General features: G+C 38.5%; 1 protein-coding gene and 1 long non-coding RNA gene across 17 annotated transcripts in view; both read left to right on the forward strand.

Annotated features, from left to right (window-relative positions):
* Positions 1–26,098, forward strand: part of DLGAP2 (DLG associated protein 2) — a 466,127-nt gene that overhangs the window by 202,756 nt on the left and 237,273 nt on the right. The window lies entirely within an intron of this gene.
* Positions 4,853–19,825, forward strand: LOC125322554. The gene is made up of 3 exons (XR_007202073.1): positions 4,853–4,994; positions 14,190–14,193; positions 19,813–19,825. It is a non-coding gene; the product is annotated as an uncharacterized LOC125322554 (long non-coding RNA).

Genomic DNA, 26,098 nt, shown 5'->3' on the forward strand with positions numbered 1-26,098 from the left:
CCTCATCATTTCGCAATGACCCCATATTAGGTCTTCTCTGCCAGTTAATTTCAAGTTAAAAACAAAACGTACAGTAGCTTCTCCCCAGTAGCTTTTTTCACGTCTTGAAACGTACTGAACTTTTGCATAAAAGGTTTAATTAATGATGTGTCCTAAAAAAAAAAATTTAAAAATATCCCCAACCCCCCTCCTACTCCTTGGCAATGACTCTGTTTTCTCTTGCTAGATCCACCCTGAGATACCCAGTAACTTAGTAAGTCTTTCTGAATTTCAGAGTAAGTCTTCTAGATAATGTATGCAATTCCACACCTTCTTGTATATGTTTGTTAAAAAGCACTTTCACTATGTCTCTGTGATATCTATGATGTGTATAGACGCTTTTATGTTTTCCTTACTAGTATTCTAATATCTGACATTTACCAAAAGATTCAGATGAAAGTCTATTATTCTCACTATTTCTCACATAGCCTTGCTGCAATGTCAAATTTAATAAGTAAATCTGTGTTTTCAATGTAGCAGTGGGCTTCTTGTAACCACTAACTTTACAGTAGTAGAAAAACCTCATTCATCTACTCGGATCCCAAGTAAAATCTCTTTCTGCTTCCCATCAGGTACTATCACTTATCTCTCTTCTTATGGAGATTCCTGAAATTCCATTTCCCTTGGGACTAAGATGGATTTTTCATGGCTGTTTGATTTTACCAGGGCAATGTGCCTTTGTTTCTAGGTTTTGAGCTTAATATGCATGTACAGTCGGTTTGCGTGTCTGTAAATCTTCCCCTTCTGAGCTATTGCACATCAGACAGGATAATGACATGCGGAGCTGCAGAGTGCTCACAGCAAATGGGAGCAGTGCACATGACCTATCCTGTCCTTTGGTGACATTCACAAGATGGCCACGTGAGAAACAGCAGGACACCATGGATAAGGGAAGGGAACCAACAGTTGCACAGAACTGAGGGCCAAGGCAGGAAGTACTGGGACAACTGTATCAGAGCCACCCAGTAAGGGTATAAAATCAGCAAAACCAGAGCCAGGGAGGTAAGGGTAAATTAGAGAGGGCAGTTTATTTAGGAGGGGTTGAGGATGGTAAACACAAATAGCTTGGGAAGAGGGGGGAAATGGAGTGTAAGGTGAAGCAAGTCATCTGGTTGGGGCTTTTGGGAATACCTGCTGAGTAGCTTGTTCACAATTAGTGCAGTCTGGCAGGACAGCATATCTGTTGCAGTTTTGTCTGTGATGGTGTCTGACTGGCTTCAGTGCTTGGGGGAACTGGGATGCTCTCCCTAACACCAATGATGGAACTCCCAGAAGAATGGACTGAACTTCTTAACAAAACTCTTGTAAACTCACTGATCTCAAAGATCTGAAGCTTTTTATAACTACAGGGAGAGAGACAGAAATTCAATCAAATTGACAGACAAACTTCAGTCTTGGCTCCAAAGTCAGCTGCATAAGCAATGGGTGTGTGCCCATGGGCCAGTCAGTGCACAGCTCTGGCACACGGCTGGGCAGAAGCTACTAAGAAGCCTGTGAGGAAGACTGGGATGAGTTTAGGGAAATTTAGGTACAAGAGGAATGGAAGAAAACCAAATTTATTACATGAGGGACTGTGTGCACCCAGAGAACCTAGAATACAGAGAAAGGTATGTAAGGAGTCAGAACATAATTGAAAACAAACAACAACAAAAAACCCCCAACCAACCAACCAAAAACCCAAAAGGAAAATGCATTTGTAGCCCCTGCTTATGAAACAATGTATTTCAAATCCCCATGGATTTCCTCTGAAATCACATTTTTGGGTGAAGACGAATTATTTGTTTAGCTTCCTTTTTCCGCAGTGAATCATCCTAATCTATCAGGAGAGTAGTCATCACAAACTTTAGACTTTATCTGTGATAAAAATACCGTTTTCCCCCTTGCTTTTCTTTCAAACTTTATCTGCAAATTATTTCTATTGTTCTGACTCTGCACTGATAAAATAACACTCTTATTCTCACAGAACTAACATCATCTGCAAATTATCTCCTTTGTTCTGATGTCTTTTCCACATAATGTTCACTGACTTCACTTATGACAGGCAATCTTTGTGTCATTCATTTGGGCAAAGAAAGTAGTATGTGTATATCACAGCTCTAGAGCTGTTATTGTGCAGATCCCAGAGGAAACTTTCTACTGTCCTCTAGTGTGCTGTGTTCACAAAAATAAAAACAATTAGCTAAATAAAATTTTCTTGTCTAATCAAACATGTCCGACTTAACATTCAAATCATCTTACAAATGTAGGTAATTTGGTTAAAATTCAAATGTTTCTTGTTATGGAAATCTTAGTTTTTGTCTTCATGATTGCTTGCCACCATAAGATGAAGTACTGGTGACCCCATCTACAACAGACAAATAAGGAGTTAGGAGCCAGAGGCTTTAATTTGCAAGGTTTGGGCACTGCTGGGGTTATGAATGCTACCTTGGCCAAACCTGCCTTGGTAGCCTTTTCACCCGCATCTCTTTTCTCTTGTGACCTCAGGTACTGCAAAAGCCTGTTTGTTTTCAGTTTATGTGTCCCTCAGTTCAGAAAGACTGGGATTAGAAGACTGAACAAAGTTCAAAGCCTTAATGTACCATCCAAGCAACTTGACACAGTAGGCGACATTAAATTGACTTCAAATCATTCTCTTTTAGCTCTTAAAAAAATACACTCAACATTCCTTCTCATACACAGCTATAGTTGCTTTTTCTCTTAACCCTTTAAAGACTGCTTTATCTGTTTGTCTCTAAACAATGATCAGCATGGATAAATCACTGATAATACCTAAATAACTGTAGGCATTCAAGTATTTGATAAAGCAAATTCTGCTGTTACAGGTATAAATTGCTGAAATTTATTAGTGGAGTAGAAAAGTAAAATATAGGACATAATAAAAGATAGGACCTAGTTTATCTTAAACAAAGTTTCCTTTTTAATACACTGTAACCATTTTTTACTTTTTCTTTGCTATCTCAGAGTGCACTACAGTTAAGCACAACAGCTCCATATACCATTGCCTTTTCAGTGTACAGAAATGGATTTGATATCTCTGCATGTGCAGTTTCTCCTATCTCTATTCACATCCCTTTTTTGACTGTTAACTTCCTATGATATATGGTAAAATCTATGAGAAAAATTAGGTGTTATATTACAATTAAATATCTGAATATTTATGTCAGCCTTTATATGGAAAGGTTAGTACAGATTTGCTTGGAACACTTGTACCATAAACATTATGTTACATTTCTTTGTAGACTATATATGCAAAAAAACCCCCCTGCTTTAAAATTACTTGCAACATGTTGATTAAGTTTATTAGAATTTTTTTTTTTAATACTCCTTTGACCTGATAATTGAAATTACTGAGATCTAATTTAAAATTATGTAAGCTGAAATTCTGTATAGCAGCAGAAAAAAAAAATCTCAATTTCAAGTGTGGTTTGTGAGACATATGCTTGGATCCTCTGAGGAATGTTCACTTCCCAGTAACATGAAGTACCATTTGCTATCTCAAGGGGAATTGCCAGATATTGAATGTCAGGCCTGCCACTGGTTCATTTGTACATTTTGGACCTTAGGATCTTGTCATATGAGGGAGGAATGAAAGTGAGAGAATGGCAGAAAAATGCACTTGCAGGAAGGAAAGTATATTTCTCTGGAGACACTGGTGTATTTTTAATTGCTGCTGTTAAAAGCACTTGTCTGGAATGATAGGTTTGGCATGATGCCTTATTCAAAGAAGGCTGGTTGTACTATATCCTCTGCGACCTGAGAGAGACAGTGGTGGCTGCTATCATAGTCTTTTCCATCTTCATGCCCTCCAAGCTTTGGTGACTCAATTGCTTTGTGTAGCTCCTTGCCACCTCTGTAGATACATCAGCAACAAAAGGAAGGCTGAGGGGAATTTCCATCCTTTACTTCATGCAGGGGGAAACAGTGACAAAGGATGAGGAAAAGGCTGAGGAACTTAATGCTTTCTTTGCCTCAGTCTTGAACAGTAAGACCAGTTGGTGTCTGTGTACCAGCCCCCTGAGCTGGAAGACAGGGACAGGGAGCAGAATGAAAACACCATATTCCAAGGGGAAATGGCTGGTGAGCTGCTATATCACCTCAACACACACAAGTCTTTGGAGCTGGATGGGATCCACCCCAGAGTACTGAGGGAGCTGGCAGAACAACTCACAAAGCAACTTTCTACCAGCAGCTCTGTCTAATCAGGAAGGTCCCAATTGATTGGAAGTTTGCAAATGTGACACCCATCCATAAGAAGGGTTGGAAGGAGAACCTGGGGACCTACAGGCCTGTCAGTCTTACCTTGTTTCTGGGTAAGGTCATGGAGCACATCATCTTGAGACTGGACTTTAGTAAAGCCTTTGATACCACTTCCCACAGTATTCTGGAGAAACTGGTTGCTCATGCCTTGAACAGGTGCACTGTTTGTCTGGTAAAAGAAAATGAGTAGATGACTGAGCCCAGAGAGTGGTGGTGGAGTTACATCCAGCTGGTGATGGTTGTGAGTGCTGTTCCCCAGGACTCAGTATTGGGGGCAGTCCTGTTTAATGTCTTTACCAGTGATCCAGACGAGGGGATCAAATGCAGCCTCAGTCAGTTTGCAGATCACACCAAGTTGGGCGGAAGTTGATCTGCTGGAGAGTAGGGAGGCCCTGCTGAGGGATCTGGACAGGCTGGATCAGTGGGCTGAGGGCAGTTGTATGAGGTCCAACAAGGCAAAGGGCTGAGTCCTGCCCCTGGATCACAACAACCCCAGGCAGGGCTACAGGCTGGGGGCAGAGTGGCTGGAAAGCTGCCCAGTGGAAAAAGACCTGGGGATATGGGTGACAGTGGCTGAACATGAGCCAGCAGTGAGCCCAGGTGACCAAGAAGGGCAATGGCATCCTGGCCTGTATCAGCAATAGTGTGGCCAGCAGGACCCGGGCAGTGATTTTCCCCCTGTACTCGGCGCTAGTGAGGTTGCACCTGGAAGCCTATGTTCAGTTTTGAGTCCCTCACTACAAGAAAGACATTGAGGGGCTGGAGCATGTCCAGAGAAGGGCAATGGAGCTGGTGAAGGGTCTGGAGAACAAATCCTGTGAGGACGTGGGATTGCTTAGCCCAGAAAAATGAGGTTCAGGGAGAACATTACTGCTCTCTGCAACTACCTGAAAGGAAATTAGAGCGAGGTGGGGGTCTGTCTCTTCTTCTAACAAGAAATAGGACAAGAGGAAATGGCCTCAAGTTGACATTCATTAAACCTGGGAAGGTTTAGATTGGATATTAGGAAAAATTTTTCCACCTAAATGGTCTTCAAGCATTGGTAGAGGCTTCCAGGGAAGTGGTTATGTCACCATCCCTGGAGGTCTTTAAAAGATGTGTATATGTAGCACTTAAGAAAATGGCTAGGGACTTGGCAGTGTTACTTTAACTGTTGGAATCCATGGTCTTAAAGGTAATTTCCAACCTAAATGATTCTAGGCTTCTGAGGTGGGAGGCAAGCATATCTCAGAATAATTCCTATATGGAAGCAGCAAACTCAATTACTGGCGTGTGTGTACTGGCAAACACAGTGTTGAGCCTTAGAATGAGAGACAGATTGTGTAGTGCTGGGTTAATGGTTGGACTCGATAATCCGAGAGATGTTTTCCAACATAAGTGATTCTATGATTACATGATTTTGTGTGCACAGTGCAAGCACTGGAAAGGAGAAATTTGCCTTGCCTATGCTGTCATCTCTAGGTATTTCAACAACTACCATCTTACTCTACATAGCATGAACAGTGAATTGAAGATCATTACATGAATACTTTGCTTCAGATGAAGGGAAAGTAAGTTATATTACAGTTGAAATATTTTGCATGGATAGATGTTTTGTCCAGTATTGCTCTGGTAAATAGTGGGAATCAAAGGCTATGAAACTTACACAACAGCACCTATTAATTTTCCTAGAAAATGTAATATAATTTGATGACCATTCTGTATGCCATTTTAACAATACTTAAATATCGTGATTCCTGTTTTATAAAAGCCTTCTTTATTCTTCAGCTACTGAAATCTAATATATTAAAATAGTCTCAGATGAGTTTTACCAGTATTGTTTTAACTTTTATAATAATAGATTAAGCAAATAAATTTAGGAAGATTACTCTTGTAGGAGGGTGTGATTTTTCAGCAAATAGGATTGTGAAGCTAATTTTTTGGAACTAGCACTCCTGACCACAGCATGTCAGCTTTCTTCACGCCCCTTCAGAAAAGCAAACATGTCACTAAAGACAGAGGCAAGATAGGCAGAGTGAGACCTAGCCCGTATTCAAGCAGCAAGAACCCCTTATGCAACTTTAATAATAATCATTAATATAACTATTAATCATTATTACTTTGCTTTCCTGGGCAAAGTTATGGTTTGTTTCTTACACCTGGACTGTAGTTTCAACCTTATTCAGTCTATAAATTTAGAAACAAGTAGCCACCACTGATAACAGGAAGCTAAGGGAGGAATTTTGCTTTCCAATATTCCCCTTAAGATGTTGTCACACCCTACCTAGCCCATGTATAGGTTTTCAGCATCACTTACTGAAAGATTCTATTTTTTAAGTCCTCTGTGAAAATGTATGTTAGGGCATTCTGACCCATAAGTACATGAACATAACATTTGTATCCTCCAATGGCTACTTGTACACATTCAGAAAAATCACAGTCCTTTCTCTAACTACTTGTTGAACAGTAAACTGTCAACATAAAAAAATAAAAACTCTTGATGGTACCCACTGGAGACAAAACAGTGGAAGCACTTATATGAACCTTTGAGCACAAGTCATTGTTTTATGATTAGATTTTAAATGCACCAGGGTTTTGTAAACCATACCTAATTCTTCACACACAGTGCTCTTTTCTCAAGCTTCTGAGAGAAAGGAAAATGCAGCCACTTTTTTATGTGAACCTTTTATATTAAACCAGCCTGGCTGGATGCTGTTTTGTGAGGAAAAGAGTTACAGCTTAGAATGACTACCAGAAAAATAGCCAGCACTGATTATCCAGACGAAAGGCCAAAGGGGGAGACAACAGGTTGCAGCAACATTTTGCAGTTTATTTTTTTTTATTAAAGTGGCACAAGTCCATTTCCTGCTTCTCATTTTCTACCTGAGAAAATTCTTTGCAAAGGTAACAGGACAAGCTTTCAACAAAAATAGTAATAAAATTATCATGAATGTTTAGGAACATTCTTCTTGGATGGTAAAAACATGCACTTGCTTTAATAATATTTAACATATTTCAGGTTTCATTATGCCTGTGACAGACACTTTGAGTAAATGTTGATTTCTGTGAATGTTTATTACATATTCCATGACTGGGAAAAGAATTTCCTGCAAAATAAGACTACCAGATTTTGAATTTGTTCACTATTACACCACAGCCCATGTGTTAAGAGTCATCCACAAACTTCACAGATTTCACAGAATATTCCTAATTGAAAGGAACCCACAAGGATCACTGAGTTAGACTCTTAAGTGAATGGTTTGCACAGGGATCAAACCAGCGACCGTGGTGTTAGTCCCATGCTCAAACCAACTGAGCTAATCTCACGGTCCAGACTCACTAAGGGTGCACTCAATTTCACTGTCCACATCCCAAGAAAGATATTAAACATCACCAGTCCCAATACCAACTCTTGAAGAACATCACTTGTCACTGGTTTACAATTGAACATCAATCCATTGACCATAGCTCTTTGAGTGTAACGATCCAACCAATTCCTTATGGGACCCAAATGAAGTCGACTTACCGGACGAAATGGCTGGATTATGTTTTCTCAGGAACTATGAACTACTATTGGTTAGAAGTTATGATTTGTGTTAACTAACCTTACCCTTTGTACTTAAAACCCGTACAAAGCATATCAGTGAATTAGAATGTTACTTTAAAAGTAGTCTTAATTTGTACAGTAAACATGCTATTTTTTCTCAAAGATAAATGGCAATATGATTCTATGTGAGTACATGAATCCAGAAGCATCCTGGGGATGAAATCTGTGTCAGAGGCAGTTTCATTCCCATTGCTCCAGTGGAGTACTAATCAGATGACTGACAATAACAGAAGCAAAGTCCCACTTTACTCAGTACAGGTAAATTTATGGTTATATTGTTATATGAAGATAAAACGGCATGTTTCCCGCCTACCTGGTAGAAAAGAGGAAGCCGGTAAAAGAACAAGAAATAAATAGTTTGTATGCAAAAATGTACAGTAAAATTCTTATTCTTTCATGTAGATAAGGGTTGAAAGTACTCCAGAGGACAGTCAAGCTTTAGGGAAATGTTCTAAGAACTGTAATTTAGAGATTCTTTGTTCAGTTAAAAAAACATACTGTGCTTTTGCAATACTGGTTAAAAAGTACTTTGAGATCACTAATTCTCTGCAAACTTAAGGGACACAATCAAAGAAAACATTTATGTGTTCTATTCTTTGATCAAACTGTAATTCACACCTGGTATAGATCAGCCATTATTGTCTTTGGTGATTCGTAATTTATTAGTCCAAAATTAGATTTATGCTGAACATTTCAATGGCACATGGTATTTGGAAAGCAACCAAGTTGTTTGATTAATGCTGGAACTACTGAAGCTATCTTACAGATTCATGACCTGTGTTCCTATGTTGCAGTAGCCTGGTCCTCTCCTCTTGTTCCTTATAAATAACCTTCCTCCCACCCCAAGTAATATCGTTACTTCCTCAATAACATCTGCTAGGCTTTCCTATTCACAGTATGCTTGGCTCTCTCCCATATTCCCTAAATCCCAGCTGCTGGGGAAGGAGCAGCTTGTATAATAGCCGATTTCAACATAATACGTGTGCTGATTGAGAGATTGAACAAGTCTAATTGTTGCTGAGCTCGTATGGCTGCCTTTCCAATGGGGGTCTTATGCTGGGTTTCTGTTTCCTCTTTCCAGATGCCAATATTCTCCTATCTCTTAGCAACTTGTCTTCTAGCTGCCAAGCTCCTTGAAATGCAGAAGAGTGGGCAAAGGTGGTAGCAATAGTGCATAGAAGAGTAAGAGAACTGCCAAAGGGATGGACAGTCAGATATATTTAACCTCCTTATCAAAGCAAAATTTAAAAGGAGAGTCAAATGGTAGCAAGGGAGCAGCTTATGTGTGTGTGTGTCCTGGTCCACAAATGGAGTCCAAATTAGTGGCACCGACAGTGCCCTAAGAGCCTTCCCAGTATTTCTTAATTTTCTCTAAGTAGCACCATTCCTTCCAGACCATCTGGAGCTACCTACAACACATCCCTTACTGACCGCTCCAGTGTCTTCCCCTACCCATGACCCATAGTCACGTATCTTCTCTCCCATAGTGACCATACTCCCTCCAAGCCTTGCCCCCAGCCTTGGTCCGAGTTTCTACCCCAGAATCCCTCTTCTCAATCCTCTGGTCCCAACCCTTTCCACCTCCACTTCTTCTGTGGGTCACACCTAAGCTCAGTGCCCCATACACATCCACCTATTTTCTCAGCCAGGTCCAGGTACTTTGATTTACATGGATAGGCCTGAGCTGATGGATTGCCCCTACCTTCTGGATTTGTGCCCAATAGTGACTTGGACCAACTTGTTGTTGGTTGCTCTGACAGCTAAGCACTTCCCTTCACTTGGGCTCATGCTTGCTAACATAGATATTGATGTTGGAAGTGATTTTTGCGAGCACAGAGACCACTTCACAGAGCAGAAATTTGGGCTGGAATAGAAGTGAGCAATTGAGCTGATAGGGCTTCTGTGGTGATCAAGAAAGAGGAGTGCTTACTTTACAAGAGAAAATATTATGGGTTGACAAGTTTTACACACCAAGGGGAAGGCCAAGAAGGGGTATGATCGCTCTCTATAAATATTTCAAGAAGGTAGACAGCAGGAAAAAAGGTAAGTGTTATAGCCTAAATTATATTGCCAGCAGAAGGATAAACTGGCCATGAATTAATGTCAGTTCCAATTTAGTAGGATGGTTTTAATCCTCCAAGACTGAGGCTCATGAAACAGTGTTACAAGAGCAAAAAAAATATCCTACCTAGGTCTGGGTGAAATTTGTCACATCATGAATGAGACTGGGAGAGGCTCAGTCTCAACAGCACTGGGAGTCTGGTGCTTGGGGAGTACCACTAGCACACCAAATTTTTGTCAGTAATGCAGTGTCTTGCTGCATGCTCCCATGCCTGCCAGGACTGGATGGAATATTCTAGATGGTATTTTATAAATGCCTGGAACACTAATAATGCCACTTTACTTTGTGGTACATCTATTTATTAATGTAACCTGCTGTCATCTTTGCCTTCTTTTCCAGCAGCTGTGAAATGATTTGATGGTCTTAATTATTTTTCATAATAACCCCCAAATTCCTCTCTTGATTAGCTTCCTAGATGAGATTTCCATTTAGTATATATTCTCTAACTTGGTGTTTGGTTTCCCTGCTAATTATCTCACTTTTTTTTTTCTGTGTTAAGCTGCATTTGCCATCTGCTCATCCAGTCAAAAAATAATGTAAAACCTTTTGAATCCGATTGCATTCTCCTAATTAATGGTTCTGTCTCCAGTTGTGTTATTACCCACAGATTGAAAGATCTTGGGCCAAATAATTAATAAAAAACCCTGTGATTCCTTTGATTTTGGGTGAGCCATGCTGATACATACCAAGATCCTGATCTTTTACTTCCTAGTGTTCTGTATTTCAAGTTCCCCATGTTTCAAAATATAAACACCTGAGTCCCACTTCTCTCAGTTTTCATATACAGTATTGATGCTGCATATCCCACACTTAGACCAAGCTCCCACTGTGAATGAGTATTTCATTTAGCCATACACAGCAAGTACTCTCTCCAGAGAATTCACATGAAGTTAGTAGCACTTCCAATGAGCTTCAGCGTTTCAATAAACATGAACTGAACACTCATTTGTGGGTACACATATGTGAACATTTGCAGATGTGTCACAATATCAATGCTTACAGCATTAAAAAACCCCAAACCAATAATTTTTTAAGTTCTCATATGTACCTTCTTGCTCTGTATTTATTGATTTTTTTCAGCTTCTCAGTGTTTCTGTATGCCATTTTGGTGTAGGTACTTTTTAAGCCTTGCACTTGGATTCTGTAATGCTGTTACCTCCTGATACTTGTTACCTTACTGAGTTGACCCTGGCTGGATTCCAGGCAGCCACCAAAGCCTGTCTGTCACTTCCCTCCACTGCTGGACAGGGAGAGAAAATATAATGAAGGGTTTCTGAGTTGAGATAAGGACACAAAGAGATCACTCACCAAATACTGTCATGGGCAAAACAGGCTAGAATTAAGGATGTTTATTAAATTTATTACCAACAAAACCAGAGCAGGATAATGAGAAGTAAAATAAAACCTTAAAAACACCTTCCTCCCCGCCTCCCTCCTTCCCAGCTCTACCTTTTTCCCAGCAGTGCAGGGGGATGGGAATGAGGGTTATGGTCAGTTCATCATAGGTTGTTTCTGCCACTGCTAAGGGAGAGGAGTCCTTCCCCTGCTCCAGCCTGGGGTCCCTCCCACAGTAGATAGTTTTCTGTGAACTTCTCCAACTTGAGTCCATCTCACAGACAACAATCCTCCCCAAAATGCTGCAGTGTGGGTCACTCTGCCACAGGATGCAGTTCCTCAGGAACAGGCTGCTCCAGTGTGGACTACTCTCTCCACGGGCCTGCCATGGGGCCACAGCCTCCTCTCAGGCATGCATCTGCTCCTGTGTGGTTCTCCTCCATGGGCTGCATGTGGATCTCTGCATCCCCACGGATCTCCATGGGCTGCAGGGGCACAGCTACCTCACCATGGTCTTCACCATGGGCTGAAGAGGAATCTCAGCTCTGGTGTCTGGAGCACCTCCTCCCTCCCCCTCCTTCTGCACTGACCTTGGTGTCCGCAGAGCTGTTCCTCTGACCTGTTCTTACCCAGCTCTTGTCTGGCCACAATTACATCTGCACAGTCACTTTTTTCTTCTTCTTCTTAACTGTGTTATCCCGTAGGTGTTGCTGCCTTGGCCAGCAGCATGTCCATCCTGGAGCTGTCTGGCATGGGCTCTGCTGGACATGGGGGAAGGTTCTGGGAGCTGCTCACAGAATCCACACCTGTAGCCCCTCCCACTACCAAAACCTGGCCATGCAGACCCAATACACTTGGTGAAAAGTATGTTATTTTGTGAGTTGATCTCTTCAGTTCTAGATTCTTGTTACCAAGTTCTTTCTCATGAAGACCATTCCTGTCCTTTTTTCCTGTCTGTGTATCTTTTCCTAGAGTCTATATAGGAAAAAAAAAAAAAAAAATATATATATATATATATTTTTTTTTTTTAAATGATAGACCTTTATTTCCAAATCAGCCAAATAGGATTTTGGAGCTATTAAGCTATTACAGTAAGGAGATCTACCATGCCAGCTATACAGAACTGTTTATTTCTGCTGTGGAAAAAATGTTTCATATAAGCAGAACCCTTGTAAGTTGTTAGTTTGAGCAGTGTGACTAAAATATTGTGACAAGGACATGAAACCATACAACAGGTTTAATGCAACATTTGATCTTGTGCATTAGTAATACTAGTATTATTTTCAAATGCCTTTTTAAAAGCAGAGTTTGGGCTTCTAGTTAGCTGGACAAACAAGCTGAAGAACAAAAGTTTCAAAACCATCTGAATTTCCTCAGTTCTTTTATATTCCTAATTATTTTTTCAATGGTAAGGTGCTATTGATCTCCATTTTTCTGTGTACCTAAAAGAAATATCAGTTGAATGGGAATTGTAAGCATTGCATTCAGTGCCTGCAACTTGAGGCAATGTTAGCTTGGGCATTTACCTGAGGCTTTGTTTGAGTGATTTCTTGTCCCCTCTCAAATACAATTTAACTTTTCCCCATAAATACTAGTCTTTTACAATTTTATTAATTTATTCATGCTGCAACTTATTATTCCATTACTGTAATCAAAAAATCATAAGAGAGAAAGAGGAATTCCTCATAATTGACAGAAAATTGGGTAAAGAGGAGGACAGAATAGATATTGTTACATTTCCTTTCCTTTACCTAAGAGTATCGAAGGACCTCCTAATCTGGGCCAACTTCAAAGTGGGCACATTTTAGTAAAATGTATAAAAGATTACTTTTTTCTGCTGAAATCAGTGTAAATATTTAGGTGTGTGCTTTTGTAGGTTTTGCATCACATGTAATTATGTAAAAGCATATAATTTCCCATCCAGAATTTTATTTTATTGTTGTGAAAAATCATTTAATTATTTTAATCCTATGGAATGAGATGGAACTAAAATTACAACCCTAGAGAAAATCATGTATGCTTTCAGAACATGAAAAAATAAAAATGTGTATAGAAAAGTTTTATGAATATTCTCAAAGCATTTCAATTCCTTTGCGTAGTTTAGATATTAGATGAAATTTTACTGGATTATTATGGAAATAATAAAGCTACGCTAGACAATTTATACTGTAAAACCTCATGTAAGACAAAGCATTTGTAAGTCTAATAAATAGAATTATGTCATTACTAGTACATCATACGATTAGTTCATGAAGTCTGTACAGTTGTTCAAAGGGCCTGAAATATTAACGGAAAATTATATATATTGGGAAACTTGTTTATGTTTAAACTCCATCTTAGCCGATGTTATGTTTACTGCTATTCAACCACACCGAGGTACAATAGTTTTTGAAGTCAAACAGCAATTGTCTAATTATATCACCCAATAACTAAAATGTTTTAAATAAGAAAACTTAGATAAATAGTCCTGAAAAATTGCTATGATAAATCATGGGGTTTTTTGGTTTGGTTTTTTTTTTTTTTTTATGGATGAACTATTACATCTGAATGACAACTAATTTCACACGTGTGTATATCTGTTTTCTGTTGATTAGTAATTCAGGGGTGTTTCTGTGATTAAGAGAATTTATAATGCTAAATTGTTAGCATTATAAACTAGTCATTTGTGATATCTGTTTATGAGTAACTTGTGTATTATTTATAGTTTGACTATTGAAAGATGGATCATAACTTTCATTACTTGTCTCCTGCCAGGAATTCAATATTATCTTCTTGTTAAAAATAATCTCCTTAGTTTTAAATTTTCAGGAATTTTCCCCGTAGTTACATCTTGCAAATAGTTTGATGGAGGCCAGTAAAATTGTGGTAATCCCGTGTGTGTTTGTAATTTATAAACTCATGGTAGTTCTGCAGATAATCTCACTTAGGTGACTGTTTAGGGGTCAGTCAGCAGTGTTTAGTATGCTTATCTAAAAGAAATGGCTGCATTAACAACAAATTTCTCAGGATTGAAAAATTTTTTCCCTTTAAATATTCTGTCAGAAAAACACCGAGGGTGGCAGTTTCTTGGCATGACTTTGAACACTGGATCATAAGGAGAAACTATTTGATCAATCTGATTTTTCATTTTTGTATGTAAACTTACTTCCAGTGTCTTGTAAGAAAGTAGAGAACAGTTATTACTGTCTCTGTCTGGCTCTGTGGGCTCACCAAGCAGGCACGCACAAACGCACGGCTAGCTTCAGTATAAAGTTGGTGACAAAAGAGATGGGATGGGTCTTTGCGTGGCATTCCACGGGAGCAGTTTATTGTTTCCACACTGCAAAAGGTTCTAGGCAAAAGAGAGAACAATGGCGAACTCAGGGGTTTTATCCAGGGGCAGGGAAAAGGCGGGACTAGGGAAGGGGACCAATGGGGAAGCTCTAGGGGGGGGGAGGGGGTGACAAGGGGTAGAGGCCAACAGCCAACCGGGGAAGCCAAACTGGGGTGAATTAACATAGCAGAACATGGCAGCCTGGGAGAAGCCTCTTTCTCTCACCATGACTGAAGTCTCTGGCACCAGAGACTGTCTTACCAAGAGCTCTCTCTGTCTCTTGTGCCACAGGCCAATCGGCCACCACAAACAGTGACTATGATTATCCTAAAATTGAAAGAGGCAGTTTCAGTAGATATTTTATTTAATGCATTTGGAAAGAAAAAAAGGTAGTTCTAAAGAATAGGGACAAACTGGTATGGCTTTAAACGCAGTTGACTAATCTGAGCATTTAATATGGACTAGTGTATTTTCTGAACTTCTTTTTTCTCTCTCTCTCAAAAGTGAAGTGTAATTATACAACTCCATTTTATCTTTGACACAACAAAATGTTTATTTTCCAAAAGACAGTAACATTCAGATGGGACTATTAGTAGTGTCCTGTCCTTAGGCTAGATTGGTCAGTGGAAGATTGTGCCAGTGATGATAATGCCAGTGATTTGTACTTAATTAGCTGAGTATATTATACATTAATTTAATCTTGAGAGTTTCAATATATCAATAACAATGTCTAAAATACTTGCAAGGCTTGTGCTGGGTTTCTAATTTTGGTGCTGTTTTAAAATCAGACAAAAGCATCCCATATGAGTTTTGTGTGTTTACACTTCAAGTTCCCTGAAGTTTCTAAATGACATATAGAGATCTGTGGTCCTTAGCAGTTACAACTATGGCACAGTGCTTGTTAACAATCTGTGTTTTGACCTTTCAATGACTGTGCTCTGTACATAGACTCCTAATACTGAAGATTTGGACTTCCTTGTAGCTAGCTATTAAAGCAATCACCAGACCATTGCAAAAGCATAAAGGAAGTGAAGGTCAAACCACTGGCAGTGAATTCTAGCTTGCTGCAGTAATCTAAAAGGTAATGCTAGCTGGAAGAGGTACCACTTGCTGTGTACACGATGCACTGAAGAAAGCAAGGGACTCATACAGTTGGAAAAATATAGTGATTTTTAAATCTGCTGTTATAACTTTTGCCCATTTAAAGTTGAATTAATTAGTGTTTCTGCAAAAAGATTAGACTATTTTTCAATCATTGAATTCCATATCTCAATTTAGCTTAAAATATCTTTTGCACTCTCAACTCCTATTTCTTTATTGCAATTCTACATCTTTTTGTCAAAGGATTTATCTATTATGATTAATGTTAATTTAGTTGTAACTAGAATTTTGGGTAGGTTTTGTTTATGAATGTTTGTAAGGAATGTTCACCATACAAAACCATGCATAAAAAGTTTCCAGATATGTTCAGTTTTACACTTTGTTCCAGCATAGGGGCTTTGTACAAGTGTGGGTAAATACTTCACCAGAAAAAAGCTGGGAGCTTGAAGCTGATGCTTTTTACAGAAAACAGCAAACATTTTGTTCCTGTTTAGCTCACTGGAAAGTTTCTATAACCCCAAATAAATCTTTAATTTCTATTGTTAAAGCTAAAATTAAGCATTCTTTTTTTTTTGAGCTTAGGTCTGAGTCCTGTAATGAGCTCTTTGTGCCTTTGTAATGGTTAAGATAAAGGTCACATTTATGTATCCAGTGAGATGGAATCATCACAATAGTCCTTTTTTTCCTGAGAAAGTTTAAGATGGAAAAGTAAGGATATTTTCTGTAAGTCCACTTTCAAAATTTTCCAGATTAGCTTTATTAACGCTTGTTTCTTTGGCAGCAAATACTATATAGCATAAACAGATTTTGGTTTAGTTTTTCTAAATCAGTTTTAGGGCTTCACACTTCATTTGTGCTTCTTCTGTATTTGCTCTTCAGAAGACAATATTTCTGATGGAGAGTAGAGACAATATGGAAGCTCTCCTCCTGAGATATGCAGATATTTAGAAATATCAGATCTCAAAGATTGGTCAATGCAGACGTTCTCACAGTTTCAGCTCACTGCTCTTGTAAACTTTGTTCCCCTCAGCCTGTATTTAAGAAGGAACCCATAGTGGATTCCTTCTCAGGACAGTGGAAAAGTCTTACACAACCAATCAGACCTTGAGCTATGGTCTCTAGCTGTTGGCAGACACTGCCTGGCATGTCAGAATTTGCTGCTGTAAATGTCCTCAAGTAGTAATTTAGCATATGAAGTCACTGCATATTTGGGACTGGATCAGGTCAAAGCTTTAAAGTTGGATATCACAGTCCTTTTGTGTTTGAATTTGGACCTAGAATTAGCACTTTTATAAAGACTTCAGAAGTGTTTCTGTAGCAATGAAGGTTGACTGCACAGTGGACAGCATCGGTACAGCTAGCAGGTTAAATTGAGTGATTGTTCCCCTCTTTTTGGCACTTCAGATACTGCAGTTGGAGACGGGCCCAGTTCTAGCCCTTGCCCCACCCCCACCCCAGTATAAGAAAAACAGACAATTTGGACTATGTCCAGAAGATAGCCACTAAGATGGGCAGCTAGCCCAGATGAAGTATATGATGCACAAGGAGACACTGAAGAGACCTGAATTTTTTCATCCTGAGGCTTAGGAAGCTAAGAGGAGAACAGAGCTAATTGCTGTCCTCAGCTGCTTAATGGGTCATTACAGCCAGATGGAGCCAGACTGTTAATGGACATGCACAGTGTAAGGACAGGAGGGAACAGATAGATGTTGCAGCAAGGGAAATTTCAATTAGATGTGAGGTATAAACTCTTCATTGAGGGTAGTCAAACACTGGAACAGTTGCCCACAGCGACTGTTAATTCTCCTTCCTGGTGGATTTTCAAAACTTGAGCAGGCAATGCCTTGAGAAACAGAATGTTTTACAATGAAGTTGACAGCGCTCTGCTTTGAGGGATGAAGTCTGACCTCAGAATGTCTCTTCCAATCCATACTGTCCTGAGTTAATATACATTACTGACTTTATATGAAGGACATCATTCAAGTCTTGCCCAGATATGGACACATTCCCTTCAAATGCTTACATATTTTTGTAGACTCTTTTATTTCAAATTACCTCCTTAAATTTGTTTTTAAAGTCAAATCCCCTCTCCACTTAGATGCTTTCTAAATCTGATTCCTGTATGAAAGCAAAAAAAGGAGAAAGGAGTGAAAAAAATAAATTTAACCATCAGTATACCAGAGTATCAGAGTACATGATCTACTCTATATCTGTGCCATCCTATCCTATATTTTTTGCCATCTGTCTATTTGGTTCTTTGTTATGCCATTCTCAGCTTCAATTTGTATCCTTTTCATTTGTTCTTATGAGGCTCTGAGATTATTGGTGAAATCTCTTAAAATGAGCAAAGTGAAAAAAGAGAAAAAAAGAAGACAGAAAATAGAGGAATGATGATATATATAGCCTGGGTAGTTTTGGATTAGTATACTATTGACCCTGAGTTGAACTCCAATGACACTTGCATTGACTCCAGAAGGCTTTTGGAGCAAGCAAGGTGCAGACTGTCTTCAGTTTTGTATTTCACAGCATTCTCATGGGTCATCACTCCTACAATTCTTGATCATAACCCTTACCCTCCTTGGTATTTTTCAAAAACATGCTACAATGTAATTAGGGGGTGGCGAGGTTCCTCATTGTCTGCGAGGAATATGACTCACTTTAACCTTCACCACAAACATCACTAAAAAATGAGGAAAAATGAGAAGAAATACATATGGATTTGCTCTTCATGAACCTGTCACCTGGTCTTTTTTGGACACATTTGGGATATTTAGACCTTCCACTTGAATACTGTGCATTTGAAATGTATATCAGAAGTGTGATAAAGCAGATCCTTTTTATTACTATGTTTATGGCTGCTCCTCTAAAAAGAAAGCATTTGTGTCCAGATCACCAAGAGAAACATTACCTCCCTTTTTATTTCTTGCGTGGTGTGGCTAATACTTTGTTTTTTATTGCTTCAGTTATTTTTGTTTTCCTATGAAAATATTTGATTGTCTGATCCCATTTTTTTTTTTTTCTGAAATCTCTTTTGGCTTGGTTAATGCATGTGTAATGTGTAAACTCCATATGGAGAAGGATCTGATGTGCAACTACTGTGAATAGGTTCTGGCATTGCTTTGAGCATGAGCCTTATACTTTTATCTGGGGAAAATAATGGTCTCTGAGTTGTTGCTTTTTGCATTTTGTTGGATGTCAGTTCATTTGCTCAAAAATATACCAAGTTTGCTGCTAGGTTGGTTGATTATCTACAGGTTTAGGCTCACTCTATTTTAATAATGGCTATTCTGTATTCTATTTTTTTTTAAAGTTCTTTCAGTATCTTCACTTCTCAGGACTACTCATTTCATTTGCTCTCTCTTTCCCGGTATAGCCCAGCTGCTAGTCTCTCACAGGCAGCTAGGTTTTTCCCTATTGTATTTTTCCTATTCTTCAAAACTTTAGTAGCTATTTGATTTTCCTGACCTCAAGGCCCAGTCCGAGGCAGTAAAAGGGCTTTAGCTATAAATACCACAGTTGAAAGGAAGTATTCAAGAAAGCTGAAATTGCAAGTGCAAGGGAATCTCATCTTTAGAATGGTCATACAATGATCAGCAGTGAGAGGCAGGCAGGAAAGTAGGCTCTTACACTCAGCAAGAAGTGATTGTAGAAATAGTTTCAAAGGAATTAAATACATTTATTTGCTATATCCGCAACAACTCTAAACAATTGTTGTGATTATATTTTTCAGCCTGTTCTGCATGATGAAGTGACTTGTTTTTCTGAGTTAGAAAAGAACCACAGAAAAACAAAACAAGTTTCAAGATAGACAGATATGTTTACATGTAGATACCCAGATGTAAATGTGTGGTTTTCTTTTGCTTGAAGTTATTTTTATTTCCTCTATAACTGTTCATGGAAATGGGCTCAAACAATATCTGAGTGCAAAAATACTTGCTTTCTCTTCCTATTGTGCTATTTATCAGCACTCAAAATACTATAAGGAATACAGTGGTTTTGTGTAGCATAATTTTGATTATTTTTTCCACTTCATAGTTTCAAACAAGAAGTTGTAAAAAGCACCTCGAATGCTTTGTGGATTTGGATTACGTGAATAGGGCTCATACTGCAAAAGTGCATCAACAAAGTATCCTTGACTTAATTTCATTCTTAAGATGGCAACTGATCCAGGTACCTCTATTAAAATTTCTGTCCAAAAGGATGGGCAACATATCATTTGAATAAAGAAAATAGTGCTATCTTAAATTAGGCCAATAGCCTTCTTAGAAATATAAGAGATTGTCAGAGGGTAAATATTTTTCTGTGCCAGGAAGTCAAAGGGTTTTGGTCATGTGGGGCACTTATACCTTCAGGATATGGCTAAGTTGGAGAACAGCAAAGATGAGTATTACACACCATGACTAAGAGAAAAACTGAGGAGTTAGAATAGACAAAAAAAAAGAACCTTAAGGAAATATGTATCAATGAGATATTATTTTTTTTTTCCCTGAGTGCATTAAACATTTTATTCTCCATCTGAATATGGAGGGTTTTATTCCCTGTCATTGGAGTCTTTAAAGCACATTTTCGGAAAAAAATCTGTAGGTGAAATTTGTAGGGCTTTGTAGAAGAAAAGGCTAGTTGGTTTTTGTAGATGTTTCTCAATACCTTACCTAAATAAGTGGCTGAACACGGAGCAGGAGACCTCCAAAGGATTTGCTCTAGCATCAGTGTGGAACAAAGAGGATATTGTGAATGGATAATCTTGGTGGACATGATAAAATCTTGCAGTTTATCCTACAGGTCTGTCACATTGATATTTCAGCAGGTGATACTGTGCAATGGTGAGATATCAACAGGAGGAAAAAACTACAGATAAAGCAAAAGGTATAGGAGAGAAAATACACGTGAGGAGAGAGAATGAAAAACATAGTTCATAATACTGTCAGTTTTTGTTGGTGCTGTTATAGCCATGTTTAGATACAAATTTTGGATTAAACTCCTTAAAATTCTTAGTTTCACAGTTGAGCCTTAAATTATGCTTTGCTTTTCAGCTGCACTAAATCTCAATATAATGCATCACTACTCTATGTCTCTTTGAGTGTCACAGAATTCTGTTTCATTAGCATCAGTAAAACGATGTAAAGAGACTGATGACATAGTGTACTGATGGAAATGAAACAGTTGTGTTTCTTGCCATTAGAACCAAAATCTAAAGAACTATCTGCTAAGTTTCCTCTTGAAAATTGGTCTGTCTTTTCTTTGTTATTATTATTATTTTGAAAAATGAAGGGGGTAAGGGAAATTGAGTATTGTTTTCTATGGGATAAACCGTATTTCCTTATTTCTATGTGAAACAAAAATATTTTCCAGTTTTCATCTGATGCATTGAACTCTGGATTCAAATAGGAAGTGATATTCAGTAATAGTATGGTGCTATCTGCTTTTTTTGGCCAATCAGTAAATAGATTTAGTGGGGGGGGGGGGGGGGAAGGAAAAGCAATAGAGAGATATAAGCAATAGAGAACATGCATGTTTCTAATTGAAATTTAAAATAATATAGGCAGCACAGAAGAGCTTTGAAGAGTATCTGGAAATAGCAGATGAAAAGAGAGACAAAAAGGCATGCTACACAAATGAAGGGTAAATACAAAACTGGATACATGTTTTATTTTTCAAAGGCTAGTCAGAAGTGCTGACCTCAGGCATTTTCTGAATGCAGTGCTGAGGTGACAAGTTATCCCCAGTGCTACTTCTCACCTTCGCATATTATTTCTCACCATATTGTCACTTCCACAAAACCTGATCAAAACTCATCCAGATTGGACACCATAATCTGGATAAACCCCTGTTGAGTGCATATTGTACAGTAAAGTGTAGTGTTAAGTACCTTCAAGTATTTTCTTTAACTAAAAATATTACTGATAGGTGGTGTCTTAATCCTATTACATTATATAGCTTGCATGGATATTTTGATTTGTAATTTTTTTTACCAGCAATTTTGTGTATTTCACCTGGCCCTTATATTGCTTTCCTTACCGTACCTCTTTATCATAGATTTGATTGTACTTGCACCAGCCATACAAGAAAAGTATATACAAAGAACAAAAGGTGAACACGTTTAGCAGAATAATTTATTTTCTCTCTGATTTAAAATTGAATGTTTAACTCAGCTTTTTTTTGAGAAATAATGTTGGCATTTATATGTCTGTGTGGGAACTCATGCCTTCTGACCAACGAATCAATATGATTACGCAGAAGCATCTTATTAAGATGCACTCCACTCACATATCTCACAACTTTGGCATAATACCCTACTTATACACTTTGCTTACTTATACATTCTACCTGTTTATACATAACCTATACAGTTCACTTACTTATACATTCTATAACTTATAACTTCCACATATCACACTACTTACCTTTTACAACTTCTACATAATACAGTAGTTATGCATTTTTCTTGCCTATCTTATACTACTTATACGTATACATATTACTCTACCTATACATTTTACAACTTTTACACAATGCAGTACGTATACATTTTGCAACTGCTGTGCATGAGATCTCACATTGCTTGATTGGTTTCTCTATTTTGTCCATGAGCTCCACACACACTTTTCTGATAATATGATTGGTTTTACCCTAGTGCAGCACAGTCCTTTTTTATCTATTCCTTGCTGTCTTGGTATTTAGTTTTTCAGCTTCTTTCTCAATTCTTTTCCAATTTAGTACAGTTTACCTTTCAGTCCTTGATGAATTCCTGAGGGCTCTAACAGGTGGGGCTCCTGATCCAGGCAAGCAGCATCAAGATGATGACAGCAACAAAACCCACCCAGTGATCAGCAGCCAAGTTAGTCCAGGAAATCCAAACAAAACAGCAAAGAACAGGGAGCAGATATAAGCCTACCCAGCCTCTCCCCTCAAACCTTCAGACTGGAGCTGAAACCCCTCTTGGGGCTGATGTGCTGCAGCTGAAGGTGGAAAGGCCAGCTGAAGCCAGTGAGGGTAATTCCAGCCTGGTCCCACTCTGAGGGCTCTGGAAAAAATAACTAAAAATGGTTTGGCTGGGGCACACTATCAAGGTTCAAATACTCTACAACATGTCTGGGTTTATTATTTTTAGTTGTTCTTATCTTTTAGGTTAAACAAGAAAAACTATAAAAATGAAATACATTTCATAATATTTAGAGGGAAAAAAGATACTGTGTCTTCATGATAAATTTGTTTCTTCAAAAGATCTTTCTTATGACCTATTTTGTCAGCAAGTTCTTGTATCTAGGAAGATTATTTCTGTTGGCTAGACAGTTTCAAAATGACAGGGTGAGATTAATAATATAAATACAAGTTTTCCTTGTTCTATTGATTTATTGGGTCTTAAATCTCTGAACACTCACCTATATTAGTCATTTTACTATTGAGAACTATGAAAAAAAGCTACTCAGATGTATGAGTGTTTGCAAGAAGGAGCACCTTTGTTAAGTGCAATTGATTAGCAACATACTACAAAGAAAGAATACCTCCTGTGAAAGTATCACTGTAATACTTTGGGTGGATCAGATACATACAGCATAATCCATTCCTAGTAACTGTGCAAGGGAGAAGCTTAAGAAATATCTTTGTCTGAAATGTGGTAATGTCCCTGCTTCTATTCCATCCACTTCCACATTTTATCCATCATGGGTGTAGGAAAGTTACTTGTCTGAGGCCATAATTTCATGTACATTAGCACTGCTATAATAGGTGGAAGACTTGCATCAGGGGACTCATCTTATTAAGACTTGATATACTAGTTTATTTTTTTCTGAATGAACATGAATACTAAGCTACATATGAGTGAATAGACAGTATTCTCATTGCAAACAGGTAAAGTGTGTGCTGGGCTGTGTCAGGATGAGTATGATTAGCAAGTTGAGAAGGTTATTACTTTCCTCTGGTTCTGGATGGAGCAAAAGTCACTTTGGCAATGCTGAGTAAAATAACAAGGGAAAATGGCCACAAACTGCAGACCAAGAGATTCAAAGACAGCTTAATGAGGCTGATGCAGTGCTGGAGCAGGCTGCTCATTGAGGTTGTGGAATGTCCATCCTTGGTGACTTTCAGGAATTGACTATTAAGCCCCAGCAGAGTTGAACTTGTGCTGGCAAAAGCCCTTCTCTGCTCTCAGTGGGAGGCTGAATTAGTTCCCTATAATAACATTTCTCTTTTGCAGCGAATATTATTATGAATTCTAAGACCTTTTACAACATAAAAAAGTAAAGTAATGGGTAATTAAAAAAAAGGTGACTTCTTGAATTTGATTTCATGCTACATAATTTTCTAAGGTGGATTAGGTGGCTGTTTCTTTCTGCTCATTGGTAATTTTTGAACACTAATGCTGATACACCAATTTTGGGTGAGATGGATCTAAGCCTAAGCAATGTAATTTCACCTGATGGAGTGGTAGCTTTTTACACTGTTGTCATGTCCTTCATTGTCATCTGCCCCCAGAACTGAAATTAAAATTAGAAAAAATTAGTACAGGTGTTTAATATTGAGCCATCTTCCAGAAAGATCTTTTCTACTAAGATACAGCAACTTCATTACAGAGAAAAGAAGTTAAAATAAGTGTCAAGTCATAGCTTCTTAACAGCATTTTAACATTTCTGTATTTCCATATAATGTAAATCTACCGATAATTGATTGCCTTGTGTATGTTTTATGTGTTGTGATTTTGGAAAATGAGGGCATGCAGTCTCTCAACAATAGCCATAGAATGTACAGATCTAAACAGACTGTATAGAGAAATAATTATTTCTGTCTCTCTCACACACACAGTCTCTGTGGAAAACAGGGCTCTGTACAACCTCCTTGTCACATTGTTTACATGCCTACTAGAAGTGGTTGTGTTTTTCTTTGTCACTCAATATTTATGTGTCAAGCACAACGACAAGGGTATGTAGTTTGCCACCTCAGTGGCAAACTACAGCAGAGAAATTCATAAACAGAAGCTTACTGGTGAATTATCCACATCTTCTTATTAGTGTAGAGAGAGACGTGCTGCTGTCAGTTTGAAATGATTCCCAGCCTCTGGAAGGCATAAAAACAAAATTCCCCCATGGAGTCTCCCCAGGCATGCTGAGATAGGAGGATACCTGGGTTGCCCAAAGATATGGGACCTTAAAGAAACATCTGAAAAAAGTCCAAAAAAACAGTAGTCTGGCAGGATAGTGCTGACATCTCTCTAGCTTTTGACAACTTTCTGGCACTAATTGTAGCTGCAAGCCTTATTTTGCGGATAGACTATCTAGCCTGCTGCAGACTTGTAATATTGGCACTAATTTATGTTTATGAGGAAAAAAGAGGGAAGCTAGTAATTTGTGCTGTTGAGTGGGGACCTTTGGAAGATGGTGTTTGGAGGTACAAAATATGTCAGGCAGACTCCTTGGATTGTAAAAAACTGGTGAAGCAGCAGTTAGCAGAACATAGAGGATCAAAAAAAAAAAGAAGTCCAGAAACCAAGTCTCGGCTTGTTCTTCCTTATCAATCAGGATAACAAACTGCACACAGGCAGACAGCCCATCTCAGTAAAGCCTCAGAAAGCCTTCGAGTTAAACGTGAAAAAAATATCTTCTGAGATCCTTCCTCTGCATCACTTTGTCTTATGGCAAGTGCATTTTTCATCCAGAATTGAAAGAAACTGGCTTGACTTACCTGTGACCAGGCTTTCTGTGCTCTTCACTGGAGGTTTTCTCAAGCCTGCTGTTGGGATTTTGTTTCTAGTTTGTCAGCTCTGCTGGGGACACTAATAAGTCTGTCGATACAAGCTTTGACTACGTGTTTCTTGGTGCTGAACCGCATCAAATTTCTTTCCTCTTATCATGCAACTTTATGGCTTTCTAAAAGTTGTGATCCACCTGTCAGCAGCAGAGCTGCCTGGTAAAACTTATTTTTTCTCATTCCTTTCCCACATGCATGCCACAGCCTCTAGCAGTAGAAAAATCCCAATGATTAAAGTGTTTAAAATATATGACAGATGTAGGGTGAAGTGCCATTGCAACACTGGGTTACTGTGAGACAGCTTCTTATGTGTATGGAGAAAGTACTACTAAATAACTGGCAGTGTCACAGCAGTGCTATAGAGGTCAATCTGCTCAGTGCACATTTGTGTTTCATGTTGTATTTTTCTGTCATTTTTTGCCTTTGAGTGAAGATCACAGCTAAAGTCCAATCTTCTATTTGCTGTTCAAGGTGGACATAATTTCAGCAAGCTTTTGTAGTGGACTTCGATTTGCCAGGCATATTAAACTGCTTTTTGTACTGATTTTATATTAAAAGGTATACACACACGTGTGTGTGTGTGCCTGCATATATATTTGCT

This window comes from Corvus hawaiiensis, chromosome 3 (assembly GCF_020740725.1).
Source record: "Corvus hawaiiensis isolate bCorHaw1 chromosome 3, bCorHaw1.pri.cur, whole genome shotgun sequence".
NCBI classification, from domain to species: Eukaryota; Metazoa; Chordata; class Aves; order Passeriformes; family Corvidae; genus Corvus; species Corvus hawaiiensis.